At 43.1% G+C, this 25,691-nt stretch overlaps 1 protein-coding gene across 7 annotated transcripts in view; it reads right to left on the bottom strand.

The window, feature by feature from the left end:
• CAMKK1 (calcium/calmodulin dependent protein kinase kinase 1) overlaps window positions 1-24,368 on the bottom strand; it is a 323,389-nt gene extending 299,021 nt beyond the window's left edge. For 2 of the 7 annotated variants that reach the window (XR_016312890.1, XM_089678491.1), the window contains exon 1: window positions 24,250-24,368. The gene's annotated coding sequence lies outside the window, so the exon portion shown is untranslated. The remainder of the gene's footprint in view (window positions 1-24,249) is intronic. The other 5 variants (XM_089678497.1, XM_089678493.1, XM_089678494.1 and 2 more) reach the window with 5 other exon arrangements.
• Window positions 24,369-25,691: the final 1,323 nt, after the last annotated feature.

Here is a 25,691-nt window from a genome sequence, read left to right as displayed (position 1 = left end):
CTAGTAATCTCAGAGTGACCATTTCTTGAATTTCCTTATCCTGAGTGAGACAGGTGGTTAATGTGAAAGGTAAAGTGCTGAGAAGAAGCTCACAAGCTATGCACAAGACATTCCTGTACGTATTTCTTTAAATATTGTATAATCTCAGTAAGCCAGGAGATGGCAAGTCAATAACTATAGAACTATCTTGTTTTAGTGAGAACAAAAAAAATCTAGAGGCAGCTTCAGCTGTGCTGCAAGCCATAGCACAAATCAAAGAGCATATCAACTTTGAGGTCCTCAGGGAGGCCAGTTACTTTGATGCTACAGACAGATATTTTTTTAAAAAAGACTCAGTTCATTTTATTACCACGTTATAGTTATTGTTATGTTTACTTCAGTAAGCAAACTCAACCTGTGCAAGTAGGGTCAAACAAAACGGTGACCTCAGTTACAACCCTCATAATATAATACATTCCAACCTGCTGAAGTCAAACCATTAGAAATCTCATTTCATTGTTCAGTTTCTTTGATAATGCACTTTGCTAAACAAGCTATTTAAGGACTAATATCTTGATGTAATTGATTATGTTGTAGAAAAGAATTTTACACCTGTGTTCTCCAGTCCCCTGCAATAAACACGGTCACATTTCTATGATGCTTTGTCAAAATACAATGTGATTTCAGAATAAGAATAGCCATACATATTAAACACTTGCCGACCATGTACCTGGTATGTCAACGGTCTTCAAGTGGTTGTACCTGGAATGATGCCTGCCACTGCAGACATCATCTCAGCGCAGCTATTTGCAGCCAATGGTCGGCCTTCTTGTACAGGCAGCACCGTGGCTATATGGTTAGCACTTCCGCCTGTCAGTACTAGGGTCGTTGGTTCAAATCCCAACCATGGCACCCCCTGCCTGGAGTTTCCATGTTCTCCCTGTTGATGCGTGGGTTTCCTCCGGGTACTCCAGTTTCCTCTTACACTCAAAAGACATGCTAGTAGGTCAGTTGGCTCCTGTCTAAATTGTCCCTAGTATGTGTATGTATGAATGTAAGTTACTGACCTTAGACTGTACACCCCTTGAGAGTTAGGAATTGATGTGAATGTACAACATATATGTAAAGCACTGTGTAAATTGACAGCGCTAGACAAGTACCTGTAATAAATAAACAATAGCAATCAAGTGGGTAGTAAGCCGCTCCAATTGCTATTACAAACAGCAGGAGGGAACGTTTCCTCCCTCCCGTCACATTCTGCTGCTTTAATGGGATCTCCTGTCCCACTGGGAGTCCCAATCGACCAGCCGCCTAGTCACAGAGCCAAACAAACACTAGATCGACTTTGCTTGGCTCAGTTAAATAGTAAACTGGAAGCGATGACCTGACAAAACTCAGTTTATTCAAACAATCAGCGCCATTTTTAAAAAATAAAAGCATTCAATTACACAGATTTTGGTGTGATTGAATGCTTTTAAAGGGGAGAGGATGGATTTGGGGTCTTACTGACTCCAAATTCCTCCATAAAGGAGTACCTGTCACCGGTCTATTGCAGTCACAAGGGATGTTTACATTCTTTGTGACAGCAATAAAAGTGATTTATTTCAGGTACTTGTATAGCGCTGTCAATTTACGCAGCGCTTTACATATATGTACATTCACATCAGTCCCTAACCCTCAAGGGGCGTACAATTTAAGGTCCCTAACTTACATTCATACATACTAGAGACAAGTTAGACAGGAGCCAATTAACCTACCAGCATGTCTTTGGAATGTGGGAGGAAACCGGAGTACCCGTAGGAAACCCACGCAGACACAGGGAGAACATGCAAACTCCAGGCAGGTGGTGCCGTGGCTGGGATTCGAACCAACGACCCTAGTACTGCCAGGCAGAAGTGCTAACCATTTAGCCACTGTGCTGCCCAGCAATAAAAGTGATAAAAACATTTGTTTTTTAAAGCGAGAGTGTACAAACCTTTTTTTAAAAAAATATTTAAAAAGTACTCCCTCCCTCCCCCCAAACGCTTGTACGCAAAGCCGAAAGCACACGTCGGTCCCGCAAGCATGCAAACAGCGATTGTCCCACACGAGGTATCACCGTGAATGTCAGATTATTCTACTACCAGGCCTCCCCTCTGAATCCAAAGTGGTAATCTGTAAAGGCTTTTAAAATGTTGCCTGTGAACAGTAACATTTACGTCATTTATCACCATTGTGCGGGCGTGCACAATTTTAAAGCATGACATGTTACTCTGCGTTTTACAAAAAATTGTGTTATGTATTGTGTTTTAAAATTCCAAAAAGTGTATTTTGTGTTTAAAAAAAAAATACTGTGTAAATAACATGTGACAAAAAAAAAAATGGCAAAACCCACCAATTTATTCTCTAGGACCTCTGCTTTGAAAAATATATAATATTTGGGGGGATCTAATTAATTTTGTAGCAAAAAAACTGATTGTAACATGTGAACAAAAAGTGCCAGAAAAAGCCTGGTCTTTAAAGTGTTATTAAACCCACGACAGTAAATTAGAATTTGTACATAAAAAAAAGGATCAACTAAATCTACAGTTTTTTTGCCTGTTGGACCTCTCTGTTCAGTGCTACGACACCACGCGATTTAGCCTGTACGAAAACGTGCCGCAGTTGCTGATGCATAGGGGTGTAGTGCGTTTCTTTGTGGCTACTCCCTCTGGTCTAGGCCTTTCATAAGCTTGAGCTGTGGTTGGATAAATTGAGGAGTGAATGGAGTCATTTAGGGATGGTCTGGGCGACGGGGAGAGGGGGTCCGATTACCTGATGACTCTTGGTAAATTGGATCAATCAATTCTAATCAAAATGTAAAAGGGAATATATATATATATATATATATATATATATATATATATTTTCTTAGGTAAATATTGCAATTTAATATTATGTATTCTTTTAACCCTTTGAGGACCGTTAGATTTTGGAACGCCAAAAGAATCAATTGTTTTGTTTTTAAAGTTCGTACACTTCAGTTGCTGTAACTAAGCCATTACATGACATAATTGGCAAAAAGCTAGATCCATTTGTTGTTTGTTGATAAGAACTAATATTTTGACTCAAACCAGAAAAAAAAAAAAAAAAGTTTTAAGTTCTTAATCAGATGATACATGCAATTAAAAACATGGGACAAATCCGTCCCTTGGTCCTCAAAGGGTTAACCAGCCAGCATGTGCAGCTCTTGGCTTGGTATACCACATAGTAGAAAGTCTGTTTACAGAGATCAATAGCTCAGGGTGATATAGGCATACATCACTTAATGATTCATTACTTTTATGATGCAGATTCGTAAATTTGAATGGAGGGATGGCTATGTCTGAAAGAAAAACTTTTTGTGCCATATAACTACATGAATAAGTGCAACGCTACCTACATAACCAAATGTGTAAAAATCAATACAGAACCATCATCCTCCTGCTAATCCATTATCCTGCAAATTCATGCACTAAGAATCTCGTGTTATGGATTAAAAATGTATTTGTATATAGAGATCAGCAAACAGCACTTTAAAGAAAACTATGGTTTGGGTCAATATCAATGCAGCATTCCAGAGCTTAAAAGTTTTTAAAGGAGAACAGGGCTCTTTTGGCAAAAACTTATCCTGTGGGTCACAGGAATGCACTTCTGTGACCTGTATTTAGATGACAGCTGGCTAAAGTCTGATGTCAGCTGACACCACAGACTCTGCAGGGATCCCAATTTTACTGTCAGGATCCACCCAGATGCTTGACTGGCAGCTGGCTTACCCCTCCCCTGCCCAGCACTCCAGTGATCGCTCATGTTAGATCAATCAGTTCTCAGTGTAGATCTGCCAGGGGGACAGATGGAGCATGAGATTGATGCTGCATCCATTTTTTGTATCTCAAACTTCTCTTTTAAACTATGCAAGTATAGTTGTGCTCTTTTCTACTTACAGCAAATGTACTATTGATTCAGGACTCCTAGGGTACTGCCAACAGAAATTAAACACTGAAGACAATGATTTCTTACAGCATTTGCAGACAAAAAGACCCTTTGGATAAGTATATAAAAAGCTGTTCCTTTGAGCTCCATTTGTATGCCGAACAAAAAATATACAAAACAAAACCCCCCTTTCTATTCTGAGAGTACAACAGAACCAACACAAAACAAAAAGTGAGACAGAAACATTTTTCACTAAATGAGAAGTTCACTACAACTTCTCTTTCTGTATGCAACGTATAACAGGATGTAATGTGTAACAGCTTTGCTGAGGTGACAGAATCAAAAGTGCAAACATACTATATATGGCCAAGCCCACCAAGTAACAGAAGTACAAGTCCACATAAGAGCACTTAAACAGTTTAAAATTACAGACTGTGTGCAGAACACAGCTTCCTCAAAGCAAAAACATGAGGCTTCAAAATGAAGTTATTTACTCATTGTTTATATATATTACACATGTATGAATGTCCATAGGCGACAACTATTACAACCTTGTTATTGGCACTCCATCTCATTGTCAAAGGTTGCCTAGATGGTCATTTCAACATTTTCCAAAGCCCATAGTTGTTCCATTGCTTGCTGTACAGGAATTGTGGAATGGAAGAATGTATTTCACATACAGTATGTCTATTGTACATTAAGGCAGTAAAAGGGTTAGGCTCAGTTCACACTAGTGAAATTTCTGACGAGGCGAACAGAATCGCTTGACAAGGGAAATCACATTAATTTCAACATATTATTGTATGTATTTATTTCAGGTACTTATATAGCGCTGTCAATTTACGCAGCGCTTTACAAACATATATTGTACATTCACATCAGTCCCTAACCCTCAAGGTGCGTACAATCAAAGGTCCCTAATTCACTTTCATATATACACATACTAGGGACAATTTAGACAGGAGCCAATTAACCTACCAGCATGTCTTTGGAGTGTGGGAGGAAACCCGGAGTACCCGGAGGAAACTCACGCAGTCACAGGGAAAACATGCAAACTCCAGGCAGGTGGTGCCGGGGTTGGGATTCAAACCAGCGACCATAGTACTGCCAGGCGGAAATGCTAACCAATTAGCCACTGTGCTGCCCTTAACACATCAATGCAACTTTGGTCAGTGAGGTTTTAGAAAAGGTTCCTGTACTACTTTGGTGTGATTTCAGTGCAATTTGGCTCCATAAAATACGCTAACCACATCCAAAGTCACATCAAAGTCACACTACATAATTGCACTGAAAGTCACGTCCAAAAGCACATTGAAGTAGTGTGAACTGAGTTTAAAGCAAACACAGCCATGACCTTGTTTTAATTAAGAAGGCTTGTAAATTGTGGAAGTGATTCTACAAAGTAAAAATTCAGGCACCCTCAACTTACTTGTGATTAGTCCTGAGGACTTACAAGTTCATGTTCAGCACAACATCAGGGAAGGAGAAGATCAAGGGCTTTTTTCCTCCCCAATCTCCATCTGCAGCAAACAGGGGAGACATCACAGGTCTACGTGCATGTACACACACGAAAAGATCCAATACCTACTACAGCATACACATTAGTTATCACTACTCACATTAACCGCTTCCCGTTTGCCCTATAGCAGTAGTACTGCTACAGGGCTCCACAAAATCACGTATATATATATATATATATATATATATATATATATATATATGCATGATTTGCATTTCCGGGTAGGGAAAGTGCACACACATGCACTGACATTGGCTACAGATGTCAATCAGTGGGTCTTGCCGATAGACACAGGTCTTCAGCCCTTACAACCACTTTTAACACAGCAAGAGTTTGCTTAGGCTCCAGCCTTTTCTAAACATTTATTTTGCCCATGCAGCACAAGGAGGGTTAACTACTCCATCTATACTACATTATGCATATTTTGCATACCCCCTAAGGAGCCGCTGGTGAATTTGGTCCTATTTCTCCCTTAGAGCACACACAGCCTGGGCACACAGCATTTCCTTCATTATTCCACTGGCTCAGAAAATAGTCAAGGGGCTCTTTTTAGGGTTTTTATTGGGAACAATAAAATAGGATAGGGAGAAGGGAGAATGGGATACCCCAGAAATGTAAAACTGGATGACTTGAGGACCACTCAATTTCTGGCTGCATGTCATTGAACCACTGGCTGCACTGCCCAAACAAGAGAATGTCCCACAAGATCTTTTATACTGCAGGTGACCTGTACTCCTTCCACAGACAAATAAAGCTGCACACAATCAATTTTCCTCCAGCACTGAAGGTCAGCCACTCACACCACAGGATCATCGGATGCCTCTGGCCAATATCCACCAGGCTCTTCCTACTGAGGGAGATTTACAGCACTGTAGGACAGCTGAACTCTTTCCCACCAACTTCTTCCTGGCTCTTTCACGTGAGCTTCTCCAACCCAAACTTGATCAGTTGACTTGAACCTTTGAATAGGCCCCCCAGATAAGCCTATATGTGGACCTCAATGCCTTCACATCTCTAGCACTTCTACCCCAGGGGTCTCCTCCTGCAGGACTGAACCCAGGAACATACTGCCCCTGCTGCTCAGGCCTCAGACTATACACTCATCAGCCACTTTATTAGGTACACTCATTCAATTGCTTGGTAACACAAATTGCTAATCAGCTAATCACATGGCAGAAGCTCAATGCATTTAGGCATTTAGACGTGGTGAAGACAACTTGCTGAAGTTCAAACTGAGCATCAGAATGGGGAAGAAGGGGGATATAAGTGACTTTGAATGTGGCATGATTGTTGGTGCCAGATGAGCTGGTCTGAGTATTTAAAAAACTGCTGATCTACTGGGATTTTCATGCACAACCATCTCTAGGGCTTACAGAGAATGGTCCAAAAAAGATAAAATATCCAGTGAGCAGCAGTTGTGTATATGAAAATGCCTTGTTGATGTCAGAGGAGAACGAGCAGACTGGTTCGAGATGATAGAAAGGCAACTGTATCTCATGTCAATATGGACCAAAATCTCTGAAGAATGTTTCCAACACCTTGTTGAATCTATGCCATGAAGAATTATGGCAGTTCTGAAGGCAAAAAGGGAGCCAAATCTGGTACTAGCAAGGTATACCTAATGAATTGGCCAGTGAGTGTATATAGCTTACTCCCAACCTTCTAGGCACACCTCCCCAGGGGTTGGCTGGTGTTTCATAAATATTCAGGCTACATGTCCTGTTCTCCCTTCCACTATATGTCTAGAATACTCTAGAAGACAGGGGGAAGTAACAGAGCAGCAGCCTGTGAAACACAGAGCAGCCCCAAGCAATCAACCCCTGCTCCTCTGATTAGAGCAGAGCTAGCTTCATATTCCTAGCAGCCTATTCTACATCAGGTGGATGCTACACATATGTTTGGTTTACCTTTACTCCACTATTTACCGTATTTTCCGCTTCATAAAACGCACCTGACCAAAAGAGGCACCTAGGTTTTAGAGGAGGAAAACAAGAAAAAAAATGAACCAAGACTGCCGACACAGTACAGGAGATGACCAGAGACTGCCGACACAGTACAGGAGATGACCAGAGACTGCCGACACAGTACAGGAGATGACCAGAGACTGCCGACACAGTACAGGAGATGACCAGAGACTGCCGACACAGTACAGGAGATGACCAGAGACTGCCGACACAGTACAGGAGATGACCAGAGACTGCCGACACAGTACAGGAGATGACCAGAGACTGCCGACACAGTACAGGAGATGACCAGAGACTGCAGACAGTGCAGGAGATGACCAGAGACTGCCGACACAGTACAGGAGATGACCAGAGACTGCCGATACACTACAGGAGCAGGAACTAATGGGGGCAGGAACTAATGTGAAAAATATATGTAAATCTCTGCGTAATGTTGGTGCCCTACAATTACCTGTAATAAATATATATATATCTATCTCTAATTTGAAATAGAATTTTTCTAAGTAACACTAAACAACATCCTTATTTGCTCAAAATAATTCATATACACCCACCACTTAAAGCAGAGCTCCACCCAAAAGGGGAAGTTCCACTTTAAAGACTGGTCTCCCACTCCCCATTAAGGATTGGCACCTTTGGGGAGCGGGTACCCAAAATTGATAGTTACCCGCTCCCACTTCTGGTGCGATCGCCTAGGCACTCAGAAGCAGAAGTTGTCCTTCCCCCCCCCCCCCGAAATCTTCTGGGACACGTGACAGGTTCCAGAAGACTATGGGATCATTCAAAAAATGCAGGGCTACTCACGCATGTGCAGTGGGCACCTGGCTGTCAAGCCCCAAGCTATCACAGCCGGGAGCCCACACACTGAAGATTCCGGCGCCGGGAACACCAGACGACTAGTGAAACGGGCTGCGAGATCAAGGGACAGGTGAGTGGCTGTTTACTTAAAAGTCAGCAGCTACAGTTTTTGTAGCTACTGACTTTTACTTTTTCAGAGTGTGACAGGAACTCCGCATTAATAGTCCCAGTAATCCATTTTCATGAAATTGTTTGTGTTTTTATGTCTCCTTGTAATATTCTCTATCAGCTCCTGAACCTCAAGTTCCCCCCTCACTTTCTTTTGTTTGGAATCAGCGGTACATGTTCATTGCTGCCATGTTCATGGTGCTATGCACACTACAAATCCCATAGTTCATAATCACTAGTCCATCTCAGAAGCAAGCATAAGAGGGTGGGACCATGTAGAATGAACATAGCCACATTCTAACAGGAAAGTCAGATCACAGCAGGAGGAATATGGAGATTTGTAAGAAGCTGAGGGCAATAGAAAAGTACTTTTTGAGTTAGCAATATATATTTGAATGTAATTTTTTTAAAAACCTGATTTTATTATCACTTTATTATTATGATACAGGATTTATATAGCGCCAACAGTTTGCACAGCGCCAGGGGCGGACTGACCATTTGGGCACTCTGGCAGTGCCCGAGGGCCTGAGATCAGTAGGGGGCCCCATGGGATGCCCCTGGTACCTTTCATAGGCTTTTTTGAGTATAGTTTGAGTGTGAGCGAGGACACAGGGGCCCCATGATCCCCTATTGCCCGGGGGCCCCATGAGTTGTCAGCCCGCCCCTGCACAGGGCTTTACAATATGACAGGAGACAATACAGCAACAATACAGTTCAATACAAGAGGGTTAGGAGGGCCCTGCTCCTTGGAGCTTACAGTCTAGGAGATAATGAAACAAGATTCATGATGCTGAAACCTTGTTGCTTGAGGTCAGATCCTAATTGGCATGTGCCTATCAGAATCTACATATTTTTCTGTACATAGCCAATCTGTGTTCACTTTCCTTTTACCAGGGCATTTCCTCAATTCTTTACAGCATCATGTCAAAAGAAATTCCCAAGCTCAGCCTCATTTCTAACATTCTAGAACAAAGACGTCTCAGATTGCACAAGGTCACACAGAACTAAGATGACTTTTTCCAAGAAGAAGTGTTGCTACAAATGCGTCAGCATTCTCCAATCTTGATGTCAAAGCCTAGTGCCCAAACAGAACGAAGGCAAATGTTACAAATTAGAAAACGATGTGACAGGCTATTAGGATTTAGTCTCTGCATAGTGTCTCATTGTATAGGTTAGATATATTTGTGATGAGCCAGACAACGCTCAGTGCTTGGCACAAGCTTCTGGCGGGGCTCCAGGGACTGTTGATATGGGAGGTATGCACCTGAGCCCTCCATTATAAAGGAGAAGGAGAATGAGGCAGTCATTGTATGAAGAACTAAAGCCAGTTAACTCATTTCCTGGCTTGAGTGACTAGCCCCTAACACACTCTCAAGCAAGACAGTAAAGACTATCCATATTCACACACACTGATCCTGCACCAAGTCAATTAGAGCTCTAATAGAAGCACTTGTCAGCATGCATGATTGAAATTATCAAGCCGTATGACAGCCGAGTGCCTGGTACCTTTCCATAAAAAGCCAATCATGACAGCAATAATAGTGCAGTCAGAGCTTGTTGATTGCACTAATGCCATTAAAGCTGGAGACATTCAATGTGTTTAATAAAAGTAGAGCAGTATCTGGTGGCAACCATCTTGTAAGCACTGTAAATTGTCATCCTTTTTCAAGGGCTTTGATTAAGCTTTGTTACGTCTTCAGTAAATACTGATTTCAGCTATTTTAGCATTATTCTAGGATACAGTTCTATTTTTTGAATCTTCAAGTTGTCATTGTATATCATGCAAACATCCTGTGTTCATGAAAAAATATTAAGTTAAAGAGGTTAAAGTGATATTAAACCCTTAGTTGTCAGCAGCTGATTTGATCACTTACTCAGTATGCATCTTTATCTTTAATCCTTGCCTATGTGTAGAGCTACGCCAGGAGGAGCCGCTTGGTAATTTTAGGTTCCCTGTTCTATGCCTCAACTCCAAGAACGCCCTCAGCCCCTCTGACACACCTGGTTGAATGAATCACTACAAAACACAAGCAGCAACACCAGCGTATAGTACTTTTCGCCATACTGTAGGATATAGCAGAGGCGGACTGACAACTCAGGGGGCCCCCAGGCAATAGGGGGATCATGGGGCCCCTGTGTCCTTGCCCAAACTCAAAAAAGCCTATGAAAAAAGGTACCAGGGGCATCTAATGGGGCCCCCTACTGACCCGGGCCCTTGGGCAGTGCCTGAGTTTCCAAATGTTTAGTCCACCCCTGGGATATAGGCAATAAACGAACACGCATACCCTGTTAGTGGTAGACAGTATTAGACTAGAATTAAGAACTTGCATAAAAGGACAATATAGAACAGAGTATCACCTTCAGTGGGGAAATCACAGAGCAGCTTACTAAGCAAAGTAAACCGGCTCTTGGGTATTAAAGGTAAATAAATATCTATATAAGCAGCTTTAAATCAATACGTGAATAGGCAAGTCAAAATTCAGCAACACAACTGTACTCTTAAACGTATCTAAAGGATTAGCAATTTCCTAGTGTTTTTAAGTGCAATCAAAGAAATGAGAGAGGGTGGGGGTACCCCTTTAAATGGCAGAAACAACTGAGCCCTGGAGCAGTTAAAGTTATAGGGCAGTCTTTAGTCCTAAATCTTCATCAGCTATCCGTTGGAGCTTGTTGGCGCACGTTGCAGCCGTGAATAAGGCCTGCAGGCAGTATTAGGGCTACAAAATAACAGAGTGAGCTCTTTCTAAAGGCTCAGTCCCCAGGAACAGTATGAATAATGGCCAGAAGGCCCTCTTATCAGACCCAGCAAAACTGTAGCAGCGATCGCTCACACTTGGTTGCCCATGATGACTCTGGTAGGCAGCACGGCAAAGACTGTGTTCCAGAAGTGGCTCCATCTCACCCCGTTCAGGTCAATGGTCTGCCTTCTCTGGCTTCTGCACCCTGTAATGGCTTCCAGTGACATGGACTCCCTCTATCTCCAGTAGTGCTGGGGGGAAGCGTGGTGCTCTCCCTGGTCACTGGGCAGCGAGGCTCTCACTCCAGCCTTTTCCCTGGGCTACTCTCTCTTTCTCCTTGGACTGTTCCACTTTGCTTGGGAAGCCTCGTTATCTCCCTCCCACAGAATACTGGGGGCAGTAGTTTGCTCCATATCTGTTAGGCTGCATTTACACTTGAGTGTTTTGTAGCTTGAAGCTTCAAAAATGCTCAAACTTAAAAAATCAATTGTTCTCTATGGTGCCTTTTTGCACAATCAGGTGTGAACAAGCACCATAGAAAACAATTGATTTTTTAAGTTTGAGCTTTTTTGGAGGTTCGAGATACAAAATTCTTAAGTGTGAATAGGGCCTTACAATGGAGCAATCCGGGACTACATGTCCCATGATCCTCCCCGGTCTCTGCAGACTGGTTCTGTACTGCGGCCAATGTGAAGAGAACAGAGTGGGTGGAAATCCTGATAAGTGCCATTCTGTTCCCTTGTGTAGCAGTGTGAGGATGGGGGAGGAACCCACAGCCGTTTTGTTCCTCTTCAGGAAGACACTCTGACAGCCACTCTGTGTCCACATGCAGTGGCGGCTGTTCATACTCTGGCCGACGGATCAAGCAGGGGCATTGGTTTCATGGCGATTCCTTTGTCTTGTAGCATCCTATGGAGCAACCCTTGCATATATGCATTAACAGCCCAAAAGCCTATGATGGTGAGGCAGTCTCCCGCTCCTCCCTCATATCTCCTCCAACCTAACAGAGTGGCTGGAGACTGCACTGTCCACTTAAATCTTTCCTGTGAAGATCAGAAGTTCAAGAAAGCAGCACAGAGTAGGAATCAGAAGCAGTTGTAAATAGCATGTGCTGGTGTAAACTAACTGGAAGCTAATAAAGCCTACTATTATAAAGCTCTTGCAGCATCCCATGGAGCCACCCTTGCATGCAGGTATTAAAGTCGTTTCTCAACACCGTGTGCATCAATAGAAACACACAGCCCCCTAGCCTAGGATAGTAAGGCATACCCCTGCTTCCCCCTTCTTCTAGCAGACTAGCTGGAGACTACACCATCTACTTAACTCTTTCTTGTGAAGACTAAGTTTAGAAAAGGAGCATGGAGAGAGCAGGAGTCGGCAGCATTTAAAGTTGTAAACTGCATGCGCTGGTGTAAATTAAATGGAGGCTTGGGTTTCACGAATATAGTCTACTATTATAAAAGCTGCTGAGATTATGCCATTGGTTTATATTCATGCCATACTAAACATGCCATTATAGAATCTCTAGGATGTGATGAAGGTCTGGGGAATGTTTAAGTGTGCTTAATATGTTAAACTAAAATACACTGATGGTTTAATACTACTTTACCGAATATCTACTGCTATATGTGGACTTGCAGCCAATAATTGCATCAAACTTATTACACTGAGCTGGCATAAAAAATCCTCCTGTGAGAAGAGATGATGTACCCAGGGAGATAACATAGTAAATAAAGAACTACAACATCACTCAGTTAATGCTGCAGCCTTCATGCATTTTGAAGTATTGTGCACAAATCTTTGCTGAACTTTTGTCTTTACTAATATATAATAGGAGAACTCAAAGTGTGTCAGGGAACTTGTACCTTGTCTCTCTATATTGAACTCATGTATGAGGCCATACACTCCTTTGACGTAAATCAACCAATTAAGCACTGCCATTTGTAGAGAATGAAAATTCAATACAGTATTCTTCGTTGTGTCCTTAGAGTCATCTGTATCTCACTAGCTCTACTCTACAATCCCACTCTATTCCTAATGGGTTTCCTAAAAGTTATAAAGAATAAAACTTTAAAGCAATATGTAAAACTGCTGTAAAATCACTGGGCCCTGTGTGTGTCAAAATGTATTTATTTATTTATTTCAGGTACTTATATATAGCGCCGTCAATTTACGCAGCATTTACATATAGATTGCACACTTAGATTGTAAGCTCCACGGAGCAGGGCCCTCCCTTCTTTTGACATGATGCTGTAAAGAATTGAGGAAATGCCCTGGTAAAAGGAAAGTGAACACAGATTGGCTATGTACAGATAAGCATGTAGATTCTGAGTTGATAGGCTGGCACATGCCAGTTAGGATCTGACCTCAAGCAACAAGGTTTCAGCTTCATGAACCTGGTTTCATTATCTCCTAGATTGTAAACTCCAAGGAGCAGGGTCCTCCTATCCCTCTTGCATTGAACTGTATTGTTGCTGTATTGTCTCCAGTTATATTGTAAAGTGCTGAGCAAACTGTTGGCGCTATATAAATCCTGTATAATAATAATAAATCCCTCAAGGGGTGTAGAATCTAAGGTCGCTAACTTACATTCATGCAAAAACATGCTAGGGCCAATTTTAGACAGAAACCAATTAACCTACCAGCATGTCTTTGGAGTGTGGGAGGAATCCGGAGTACCCAGAGGAAACCCACGCAGGCACAGGGAGAACATGCAAACTCTAGGCAGATGGTGCCGTGGTTGGGATTCGAACCAATGACCCTAGTACTGCCAGGCGGAAGTGCTAACCATTTAGCCACCGTGCTGCCAAATGATTATTTTCTACAGTATAATTAGGTATCACCAATATTACACTCTAGTAAAAATGTTTAACAATCAGGGTTTCTCCAGAGGTTGCTAGGGGTTTCTTGTACAATGTTCAATTTATGCCCCACAGATATGCAAGGGACATTCTTCCCAGTGACCGCCAATGTAAGGGGACATTCTTCCCACCGACCCCCAATGTAAGGGAACATTCTTCCCAGCGACCGCCAATGTAAGGGGACATTCTTCCCACCGACCCCCAATGTAAGGGGACATTCTTCCCACTGATCATCAATGTAAGGGGACATTCTTCCCAGCAACCCCAAATGTAAGGGGACAGTCTTCCCACCAACCCCAAATGTAAGGGGACATTCTTCCCACCGACCCCAAATGTAAGGGGACATTCTTCCCACCGACCCCAAATGTAAGAGGACATTCTTCCCACCGACCCCAAATGTAAGGGGACATTCTTCCCACCGACCACCAATGTAAGGGGGCATTCTTCCCACCGACCCCAAATGTAAGGGGACATTCTTCCCACCGACCACCAATGTAAGGGGCCATTCTTCTCACTGACCCCAAATGTAAATGGCTTCCTTCTTACTGGACACCAATGTAATTCACATTCTTCCCACTGACCCCAAATGTAAGTGGCATCTTTCTAACTGGCCAACAATGTATTACACACTCTTCCCACTGACTCCAAATGTAAGGGGGCAGTCTTCCCACTGAGTACAAGGACTTCCCTGTGTGACAGGGCCCTTCTCCAACTGACCACCAATCTAACAGGAGGCTCTCTTGTGTTCCCCATCAGTGCTCCTGGCCCCTTGCTCCTGCCGGGTACCCACCATAGCAAGTTGCCTGCTATAGGGGCACTTTTGTGTGCTTGTTCACGTTCCCCACTCTGTGTGTTCATAAGACACACAGAGTGGCTGACAGCCTGGGAGCCAATGGCTCCCGCTGCTGTGTCTGAGCCAATGAGGAGGAAAGCCGAGAGAGCCTCTGATCTCCTACACATCGATGGATTGGAATTGGGCTCAGGTAAGTAGAAGAGGAAGCTGGGGGGAGCTATTTGCAGAAGGTTTTTTACCTTCATGCAGAGAATGTTTGAAGGTAAAAAGCCTTCTAACTTTAGAAACACTTTAAAGAAGTCCTTACTAAAGTGTGTTTATGTTTTTAAAACCTTTGTTATGATCGATATGATAGACTTTAAAACAGCACCCCTGTACAATGATCAATACAATCATTACTTAAGCAGATTTGCTTCCTTCTGAGCCTCTTATTTGACTGATAAGGTTAGTTTGATTGAAAAACAACAGACCCTGTGCAGTCTCTAATGATATAAAACACGTACAATAAAAAGGAAAGACAGAGACTTGCCTAGCCTGTAATTGACATGATGGCTACAAGAGCAACATTCATCTTAAGCCTCAAATTATAGTCAATGCTGATATTTCAAGTGACTTTTGTCAATGGAGTCGGGTGCAAAATTGTTGACCAGACAGGTTTCAGGTATTCGGGCAGCAGCTAGTGCTGGCTGTCTGAATACAATAGCTGCTAGAGGAGTTTTCTTCATCCACGCTGCTCAGTGAGGATGGAGGATTCTATCAGACTTCTCTCATTCAGCCCATGGGCTTAGAAAGAGAAATCTATATGTGTAAGAACATTACACGTATAATGTTATATATTAAAGCACAATGTTAGATATCTGGTGTGTTCAGGTATAAGATATGTATACTTACATTGGTCCAAGGTGGACAGATGGAACTATGCAAAAGCTTCTTGCCTAGAGTTCAGCTTCAACTATACAGCTGTGGTGTTCTTGGTGTGCCTGGTCCTTGATGCACTGTAATTTACATACAGTTGCCTTGTTGTCACACTGCATTTTCAAGAACATTGGTGAAGATCTCTTAAAGTAGTTGCAAACCTTATTTTTATTTCCTAAAATTAAAAAAAACAAACACATGTTATACTTACCTGCTCTGTGCAATGATATTGCACAGAACAGTCCCTTGCTGCCTTTTCTGGAATCCCCCGCTGATGCGGTCTCCTACTCCTTCCTATGTGTGCCCCATCAGCAAGCTGTGTGCTTTGAGAGTACCTGTGTGGCATTCTCATGGGCCAAGCTGTGCGCACACACACACACACACACACACACACACACACACACACACACACACACACACACACACACACACACACACACACACACACACACTTTTCTTCTTCTTCTTCAAAGGATTGACTGACAGCAGCAGCCTATGGCACCTACTGCTGCCTGGGTCTCCTGTGAGAGCAGGAAGAGAAGAAGGAGAGGTGCTGGTTTTGGAGTCTGGGGGGGGGGGCAGGTAGTGGGGCGTTTTTCACCTTAATGCATTAGGGTAAAAACAGACTTTGGAACCACTTTAAACACTGGCTTCGGTTCTACAATATCACAAGACATTCAAAATACAGGTCTCCAATGTCCTTCTAAGAATTGCTGGCAATAATTGCACTTGATTTAAAAAAAAAAAAAAAGAATTATTATGGGCCCATTTAGATCTATACCTGTGTGTAGAGGTATTTTTTGTAGTGTTCAGCAGGTCATCATGTTTCCTTTGTCCAATGACATGCAAGTTGATGCAGTTTGAATGCATTTCTGAGCTTAGAATTGGGAGTGGGTAGGGTTAACACAAACCAAGGCTTGTTGATACATGATGTCAATGCGTTAATATGTATGTTATATGCGTTTTCAAGCCCTGCATTTGTTTTCTACAGGCCTCCCAACATGCTAAAACAAGGAAAAACAGATATGTCATATTGCACACTACAATGTCAAGATGTAAACGGACACCATTTTTAATATGGGAAGTTGGACACAAGTTACTGCATTTTAAACGCATTGCCAGGCATCTCACTAAATAAAACACTTACTAAATGCAGCAATTCTGTCATTTGGAACAACATGCATTGGACAATAACACACAAGATGAGCAGAACAACTGGCTTCAAAAACAGCTTAAATACGTTTTAAAATATCACAACAGTAACAAAAACAGAAAATATCCAGACTGGGCCAAATATGCCATTTCTGAAATCTAGCCACTCGTGCACACAGACTTCTAATGATTACCTAATCAATAGGTCAGTAGGATTAGGCTATAGGATTCCAGCTAAGGTCATTTACATGGATAATCTACTGATTAATTCATGAGTTAGGTGAGAACCATCTATTAGTGAAGACAATTTCCAGACAGAATTAGGACTTTCACTTTATATTTATGTAAATCTTCTGGAAAATATACTTACTCTTTTACTTCCATATATAAACGAAAGGTAGAGTAAAGCACCTCTCATAGATGTAAAGCAGATTATCACTAGGGTTTTCCCATCTGAAGGTATTTGCAGTACAAAACCGCATTCTGTGCTGCCACAAGGTGGTCACCAGCATATATAATTACATGCTGCTACACGAAACTCGTCAGGCTGAAGATGCAAATAAATATACGGGGCAGATCATATTGGACCTAATCTATTGATATTTACACTGTGTATGGGGGAAACTCCTCCGATAGCTGATCAGTGTCTGTTTCGTCATCAAATCTGTGCAGGAATAACACTATTACTCCTGTGAGGTCCTGAATCTTGACTGGCAGTATATATCCAAAATCCTTCAAATATGACAAAAAGAACTGTATGACCCTATCGCTACCTAATTGTTCAAATCAACTAGATTGCATAATATATAGCAGGGGTCTCCAACATTTTCAGTACAAGAGCCACAACATAAATTATACATAGAAATATGAAAAAAGTATTACAAAAACAGTGCCCCCTTACATCCAAGAGTGCCCATCAGAGTCCCCCCTTACATCCATCAGAGCCCTGCAAAGTCCCCCCTTACATCCATCAGAGCCCCGTAAATTCCCCCCTTACATCCAGGAGAGACCCGCAAAGTTCCCCCTTACATCCAGGAGAGCCCCGCAAATTCCCCCCTTACATCCAGGAGAGCCCCGCAAATTCCCCCCTTACATCCAGGAGAGCCGCGCAAAGCCCCCCCTACATTTAAAAGAGCTCTGCAGAGTCCCCCCCCTTACATTTAGGAGAGAATATCAGAGTCCCCCCTTACATCTAGGAAAGCTCTGCAGAGTCCCCCCTTACATCCGGGAGAGCCCCGCAGAGTCCCCCCTTACATCCGGGAGAGCCCCGCAGAGTCCCCCCTTACATCCGGGAGAGCCTCGCAGAGTCCCCCCTTACATCCGGGGAACCACCAAAGAGTCCCCCCTTACATCCGGGGAACCACCAAAGAGTCCCCCCTTACATCCGGGGAACCACCAAAGAGTCCCCCCTTACATTCGGGGGAGCCCAAAAGAGTCCCCCCCTTACATCCGGGGGAGCCCAAAAGAGTCCCCCCCTTACATCCGGGGGAGCCCCAGAGAGCCCCCCCCTTTCATTCAGGAGAGCCCCCCTTTACATCCGGGGAACCACCAAAGGGCCCCCCCCCCACTACATCCGGGAGAGCCCAGCAGAGTCTCCCCTTACAACCGGGAGAGCCCAGCAGAGTCTCCCCTTACAACCGGGAGAGCCCAGCAGAGTCTCCCCTTACAACCGGGAGAGCCCAGCAGAGTCTCCCCTTACAACCGGGAGAGCCCAGCAGAGTCTCCCCTTACAACCGGGAGAGCCCAGCAGAGTCTCCCCTTACAACCGGGAGAGCCCAGCAGAGTCTCCCCTTACAACCGGGAGAGCCCAGCAGAGTCTCCCCTTACAACCGGGAGAGCCCAGCAGAGTCTCCCCTTACAACCGGGAGAGCTCAGCAGAGTCTCCCCTTACAACCGGGAGAGCCCAGCAGAGTCTCCCCTTACAACCGGGAGAGCCCAGCAGAGTCTCCCCTTACACCCGGGAGAGCCCAGCAGAGTCTCCCTTTACATCCACCTTTAAATCCAGGACAGCCTATTAGAGTCCCCCCTTACATCCAGAAGAGTCCAGCAGAGTCCCTCCTTACATCCAGAAGAGCCCAGCAGAGTCCCTCCTTGCATCCAGAAGAGCCCAGCAGAGTCCCTCCTTGCATCCAGAAGAGCCCAGCAGAGTCCCTCCTTGCATCCAGAAGAGCCCAACAGAGTCCCTCCTTGCATCCAGAAGAGCCCAGCAGAGTCCCTCCTTACATCCAGAAGAGCCCAGCAGAGTCCCTCCTTACATCCAGAAGAGCCCAGCAGAGTCCCTCCATACATCCAGAAGAGCCCAGCAGAGTCCCTCCTTACATCCAGGACAGCCTATCAGAGCCCCCCCCCCCCCCCCTTACATTCAGAAGAGCCCAGCAGAGTCTCCCCTTACACCCAGGATTGCCCTTTAAAGTCCCCCCTTACATCCAGGACAGCGTATCAAGAGTCCCCCCTTACATCCAGAAGAGCCCAGTAGAGTCTCCCCCTTACATCCATGAAAGCTCAGAAGAGCTCCTCCTTACATGCCATGCTGCTGCACGTGATCAGTTATGACACCAGCCATTTGATGGTTTGACAGCTCAGTTGAGAGCACAAGCAATTATAAAAGTTCTCATTAATGGTATACCTTGAATGTAATAATTTTGTAAAACCGTTAAACCAATGAGTTTAGTTCTGCTTTAAAATTATTCTACCATTTGCATATTACGAACTTTATTTTTCTGCAAGATAAGTAAGGGCACAGTACCCATACACATAAGATTATTATTATACAGTATTTATATAGCGCCAAAGGGTTTGCTCAGCGCTGTACAGTAGTGAGGGGGACAGAACATGAGACAATACAATACACGAGGGGTTTGAGGGCCCTGCTCTTTCGAGTTTACAATCTAGGAGGGAGGGGGTAGAGGTACAGGAGGAAGTGGCTGTGGGGGATGGAGTGGTGGGAGAAGTGGAGGAGATCAGCTGTTAGGTGAGGGTGGGGTAGGCTTCCCTGAAGAGGAGGGTTTTCAGGGTGCGGCTGAAGGTGAGGAGGGTAGGTGACAGTCTGATGGATTGGGGTAGGGAGTTCCAGAGGATGGGGGAATAAGATGATCATTGCCGATCAGGCTTGTTGCTATCACATCAAAAGGCAATTGTATGCCTGGCAACCACCTTTGTCTGTGCATTTCCTGGGGCTCTTCACTCATTACCTCCAGGATAAGACATGGGGCCAGAGAGTTTGCTCAGTTCATAAACCTGCAGGCCTAACTTAAAGGATAAGTTCACCTTTGGGACCATTTTACATGCTCCACTCAGTTTTAGGGTGGAACATGTTCCTACTCCTGCAGTCGTTGCATCTAGTGACACCTAGCGGAGGATTTTCTCCTCCTGCTAGCTGTCACTATTTTTTTAAAAATGCGTCCCTACAGGCCTACCTCCCACCTGACTGCGTCATTCATTCACTGAGTTTGGTGAATGAGAAACTACAAGTACCGACAGTCCTTGCGGCTGCCGGCTTGTAGTTCTCAATTAGCTACCACAGCACGGTTGAGTGTTGTGGCAGTTCATCGTCTCCTCCTGTCAACGTGTATCTGCCTGCCCGTACGAGATACAAGCAGATACACTGACAAGTCTGTAGGAGTCCTGCATGGCGCCTGTGATCTGCTGATCATGTGTGCAATGCTTTACAGGCTTCAAGAGAAAAAAAAAATCATAAATGATGTGCAATATATATATATATATATATATATATATATATATATATATATATATATATATATATACATACACACACACACACACACACACCTCACCGACCTGATACCCAAATACCACCCTACCCGTAATCTTTGCTCCTCACAAGACCTCCTACTTTCTAGCTCCCTGGTCTCCACCTCCCACGCCCGACTGCAGGACTTCTCCAGGACTTCCTTCATCCTCTGGAACTCACTACCCCAATCCATCAGACTGTCACCTACCCTCCTCACCTTTAGGCGCACCCTGAAAACCCATCTCTTCAGGGAAGCCTACCCCGCCCTCACCTAACAGCCGATCTCCTCCACTCCTCCTACCACTCCATCCCCCACAGCCACTTCCTCCTGTACCACTATCCCCTCCCTCCTAGATTGTAAACTCGAAAGAGCAGGGCCTTTGAACTCCTCGTGTTTTGTTACTGTATTCTGTAATCTGTAAAGTATTACACCCTGGTCACATCACGTGCGCCTTGGCATGCGATTCGCATGCCATGTGACTTGCAAATCATATGCCAAGTCGCACCCTATTGTCTGCAATTAGAGCGGTCAAATCGGTGCAGTTCCGACTTGGTCGAAGCAGCATCAATTACTTACCCCCGCCGGTCACATCAAGCCCGACTTTGAAATCGTGCGACTTACAGTGAAGTCGCACGATTTCAAAGTTTGGTGAGATGCCGATTTCAGGTGCGATTTGCAAGACATCTGACACAGATGTCTATGCAAATTGCACCAAAAGTAGTACAAGTATTACTTTAGAAATCGGTGCGGCTCCGATCAAGTCGGAACCCGCACCGATATGACCGCTCTAATTGCGGACAATAGGGTGAGACTTGGCATACGATTGCAAGTCACATGGCATGCAAATCACATGCTAAATCGCACCTGATGTGACCGGGGTGTAAAGTAGTACATGTACTACTTTTAGTGCGATTTGTATAGACATCTGTGTCAGGTGTCTTGCAAATCACATCTGAAATCGGCATCTAACTTGCAATTAGTCTAGGTTCACACCTATGCGTTTTCTGCAGCGTTTTGCAGAAACGCACAGCAGTCCATTTAGCATGACTTCCTATGGGACAAGTTCACATCTCTTTGTTTTGACCTGGTGCATTTTTTTGGGAAGTGTCACGTTGCAATTTTGGTTCTATAGACTTCAATGGAGACGCTGCAGAAAAGCATGTGATGCGTTTTTGACGCGTTTTAATCTGCCTTGCAACAAGAAACAAAACACACAAAAACACAGCAAAAATGCATGCACAGAAACGGATCAAATGGAAACTGCATAGGGGCGAACCTAGCCTAAAGTGGGGTATGCTGATGAATATGATTAAAAGGATTGCTTGGTTCATAAACCTGCAGGCTTAGCCGATATAAGAACACATAGTTAGATCATGATCATTCTGTATTATACATTTTTATAGCAATGTCCCTAATATATGGACAACCTAATCTGCAGAGTATTAATCCTGCAATGAAGTGGGGTATGCTGATGAATATGATAAAAAGGATTGCTTGGTTCATAAATCTGTAGGCTTTGCCAACACAAGAACACGTAGTTAGATCATGGTCATTCTGTACTATACATTTTTAGACCAATGTCCTTAATATATGGACAACCTAATCTGCAGAGTATTAAACCTGCAATAAAGTAGGGTATGCTGATGAATATGATAAAATGGATTGCTTGGTTCATAAACCTGCAGGCTTTGCCGAAACAAGAACACATGGTAAGGTCATTATTATTATTATACAGGATTTACATAGCGCTAACAGTTTGCTCAGCGCTTTACAATATAAACATAATTATGTACTATACTATGTACATTTTTAAAGCAATGTCCCTGAATATATGGATAACCTAATCTTCAGAGTATTAAACCTGCAATAAAGTGGTCTATGCAGATAAATATAAAACAGATTGCTCAGTTCATAAACCTGCAGGCTTAGCTGAAACGAGAACACATGTTGAGGACATAATCATTCTGTATCATACTTATTTAGAGCAATGCCCCTATTATATAGATAACCTAATCTGCAGAGTATTAAACCTGCAATAAAGAAGAGTTTGCCGATAAATGCTGATAAAGAGGGGTTTGCTGATATAATAAAATGGATTACTTGTTTAATAAACATGCAGGCTTAGCTGAAATGAGAATGCGTGTTTAGGTCATGATCATTCTGCTGGGTTGATTTACTAAAACTGAAGAGTGCAAATTCTGGTGCAGCTGTGCATAGAAGCCAATCACCCCCCGGTTTTTATTGTCAAAGCTTAACTGAACAAGCTGAAGTTGGAAGCTGATTGGCTACCATGCACATCTGATTTTGCACTCTCCAGTTTTAGTAAATCAAACCAGGTCTTATACATTGTTAGAGCAATGTCCCTATTATACATTCAGAATATTAAATCTGCTATAAAAAGTATATATATATATTTTTTTTTTTTTTTTTTAATAAAAATAACACAAATTGAGCTATTGGGAAACCTGCAGGCTTAGCTGCAATGGTAATGTCACAATCACTGATCATTCTGTAAAAAATGTTCAAACCAATGACCCCATTATATGGATAGCCTATTATGTGGAGTATTAAATCTGCAATAAAGTGGGATATGATAATAACTAGAACAAAAAAGGATTGCTAAATACAGAAAAATGCTGTTTTAGCTGAAACAGGGATGCTTTAAGTGATGATCCTTCTGTATTGTACATTTTCAGACAGAGGTCCCCATTATTTGGATAAACTAACCCACAATAAAGAAAGCTAGCTGTAATCCTGCAGATCTAACAGCCCTGAGAGTCATGTCAGTGGTGTTGTTATCCAGCATAGAAGTCTCAGAGGATATCCGCACATTGATTGTCAAAGCCGATCGATAGATCTCACCCATGCACATATTCCACTCTCTCTGCGATCAGAGAAATCCCCCCAAACAATCTCCGCATCGAGAATCAGGAGGAAACCAGGCTGTAACCGGCCTGACAAGTTTATGTAGGAGGATGATCTGACATGAAGAGCCTCATACCTCCTAGTGAGAGTGCAGGGCTCAGGGTGCACCGAGGATATCCCTGGGCTATGCTGCATGGGGAGGGGGGGTGACTGCAATCATCAATGACAGCTCCGAACACTGGAGGAGACCCGCATTACAAGGGAAATGTCAGCCGAACTTCACCCCAACCTGCATACAAATGACTGGAGGATCCCAGCCAGCACAGACAATATCTGATCCCTGGGTCAGATTAAATATTGGATTACATTATGATGAGGATAAGCAGGTCTTACATCCAGATGAATGAAATTATTTCTAGCAGTTCGCCTAGAGATTTTATTCAAATAAAATCAGGAAAACAAAAACACAGGATCGATCGATCGAAATATTAATATATTATAAGCAGACGTGCTCTGCAATCAAGCCTTTATTCAATAAAAATACCTGTTGCCCTCAAATATAAATGACAGGTGACATCTGCCGACCCTCGAAGGTTTTCATAGAAGGGGGTGATTAGAGACCCTCGATCCTTGGCATTCTATTGATGATCCAGAGGTGCAGACACGTTTGTTCTACCTCTGTACCGCAGTGTATACACATGCATCAGTCTACTCCATCCACCCCATGTGTTCTCCCTGTACAGACAGCCCATACTGGACTAGATACATCCTGCACTGGAGACAGGCAGCCCCCGGAGTAGTAATAGAAGTCTCACCTGTGCGGCTGCTGTGCACACACCGGCATCTGCAACCTCCCCGCTCCCCGGCTATACATGTCAATGTGCCTGTGTTTGCACTGGCTCCACAACTCCTGCCTTCCACCCAATCAGCAGCCTTCTAGCAAATGCTGGCTGTCAGCCTGAGTATGGGAGTATGGCATGCGCTCTCCTAATGGCTGGAGGCACTGACACATTCTATTGGCCCGGCTCTTTGCAGCAGCTGAGATGTGCTTGAATGTGGAAAGCATCGTCAGCATGCCTTTAGCAGTGCAGCTACTGCTGCTCCAAAAAAACAAAAACAAATAATAAATAAAAAAAACTAAATAAATATATGTATGTATATACACACACACATATATATATATATATATATATATATATATATATATATATATATATATATATATATACACATACACACGCACACACATATTTATATATATATATATATATATTTATATATATATATGGCTAAACTAAACACATCTCCTAATTTTAACATCGAAACAGCAGGAGATCAAAGACCCTTTTCGCTCTGCAACTTGGATCTGCTTACCTTAAGGCTTAACATGGCAAGTAACTTAACCTTTTAACTTCTTCCTGTTATCTCTGGGCTGAGCTGTTTCTATATATAAATATATATCTTAGTTACATCTTTTAGTAAATATTTTGTTGCACCTGTTTGACTCTTTTAGTAATAAATCTTTCTTTCTGCAAGTGTTAAACTGTTTTTAAGCGCTTAGTTGCAATTCACGAATTCCTGCCTTTGAAGAGACGCTACTGTTTGTTATACTCTCTGTATAACAGGCCTACGGAACCTGTTATATAGATCAATATTTCAATCATTATAGTGTATATTTGATAACGGGAGTGCTCGAGTTTCCAAATGGTCAGTCCGCCCCTGGTTTAAAGTTTGGTGGAGGGGGGATTATGGTGTGGGGTTGTTTATCAAGGGTTGGGCTTGGCCCCTTAGTTCCAGTGAAGGGAACTCTTAAGACATCAGCATACCAAGACATTTTGGACAATTTTGTGCACCCAAATTTGTTGGAACAGATTGGCGATGGCAGACAGCGACTCATCCAAGCTCTACTGCTCATCAGAAAGATGTGAGTGGGGTGATGTTTAAATCCAAGATATATGGCAAAGTAGTCGGCAACTCATATCCTCATAATAATGACTTTATTGGCACACAGTGGAAAATATGGAATCGATAAAAGCTGATGCGTTTTGGCCACAGTCTTTCTCAAAGCTTACTCAATAAGTAAGCTCATATATATATATATATATATATATATATATATATATATATGCCAGGTTTTTGAGAAGTAAAAAAATCAACGCACGATAAATGCAACCACTGTTTTGTGAAACGCATGACAACCACATCACATGGTACTTTCTACCATGTGATTTGGTGCAGGCCAGTGAGGCAAATTAAT

Source organism: Staurois parvus, unplaced genomic scaffold, assembly GCF_062004578.1.
Source record: "Staurois parvus isolate SC_StPar_1 unplaced genomic scaffold, SC_StPar_1.0 ptg000206l, whole genome shotgun sequence".
Taxonomy (NCBI): domain Eukaryota; kingdom Metazoa; phylum Chordata; class Amphibia; order Anura; family Ranidae; genus Staurois; species Staurois parvus.
The sequence above is the reverse complement of the archived record's forward strand: the minus strand, read 5'-3'. Positions and strand labels throughout refer to the sequence as shown.